General features: G+C 42.1%; 1 pseudogene; it reads right to left on the bottom strand.

Moving 5' to 3' along the window:
* Positions 1 to 226: 226 nt before the first annotated feature.
* On the bottom strand, positions 227 to 767 carry LOC126006637 (ADP-ribosylation factor-like protein 1; annotated as a pseudogene).
* Between the last annotated feature and the right edge of the window lie 395 nt (positions 768 to 1162).

Raw genomic sequence — 1162 nt, 5'->3', positions numbered from 1 at the left:
GGAAGCAAAGAAGGAATATTTTATGTTATGCAGAACAGACATTTAGTTTGTTCAATCAAGGTAAGTTGCTTCTCCACTGCTTATTTTTTCATATTTATTACAAATGTGGCAGTCAGATCAATATAGGCCAACAATCATACAGTTTTAATATTTAATAGCATGACACATGTGACTACTGCTGATGGGATCATGTTGCTTATTTTTCATTTTAGAGAAGCGGATGAACTTATTGCCTACTTCTTAATGTTTCAACTAACCATACCATGACTTCATCAAGACCAGTGCCTTTAGTTGAAGAAGCTTTGAATTTCTGCCATTTTGGTCCCTCAAAGTAGGTAACCCAAGAGAATGTGTCATATCTGAAGGAGCCATGGCCTGTTTCATGTCCTGCTTATTTGCAAACGCTACTAAAATAGCTTTTCTTAGCTCTTCCTTCTCCAACACGGCAACTAACTCTGATTTGGAAATGCCAATTTGGTCTTGGACACAACTGTTTACTACATAAATGACAACATCTGCGTTAGAATAACATCTCCAGTCTGGTCTGATACTTGTCTATCCTCCTAATTCCAGACTTGGAATTTAAGATTTTTGTATATTACCATCTCAACATTAAATCCAATGGTTTGAATTCTAGTAACAACTTCTCCAACCTGAAATCTGTACAAAATTATAGTTTTTCCCACCCTGTACAGCCTCCAAATTAAAATCCTAATTTCTTAGGTTCCAAACAGACTAGAAAAAATACCTGAGAAAAAACCACCCATGATGTCTGCCCCCTTGAAACGGGCCCGGCTCCCACTAGGGACTCCTGTTTGTGCCTAGGTAGTGCTGCCACCACTTCCACTGGCAGGGGCCTTGGGTTTTGGCTCTGGCTCAGGGGCAGTTTCCCTGAAAGTCTGATTCACCACCACTTCCTGGTTGGACTCCTCCATGGAGGCTACTGTGAGAGAGGCAAGGCAGCATGAATAAAGTACCTGCCTGAGCTGCCATCTTTAGTTATTTGTTTTGTTTTAGGCCACATTTGACAGTGGTTAGAGCGAACTTCGGGCTCTGCATTCAGACTCCTTGTGGGGCTCAGGACATATGGATCGCCAGGGATCACACCCAGGTGGGCCCCATGTGAGACAAACAACGTACCCCTAGTTCTAACTCTTGGACC

Source organism: Suncus etruscus, chromosome 4 (genome assembly GCF_024139225.1).
Source record: "Suncus etruscus isolate mSunEtr1 chromosome 4, mSunEtr1.pri.cur, whole genome shotgun sequence".
NCBI classification, from domain to species: Eukaryota; Metazoa; Chordata; class Mammalia; order Eulipotyphla; family Soricidae; genus Suncus; species Suncus etruscus.
This window is presented reverse-complemented; position numbering and strand designations above follow the sequence as displayed.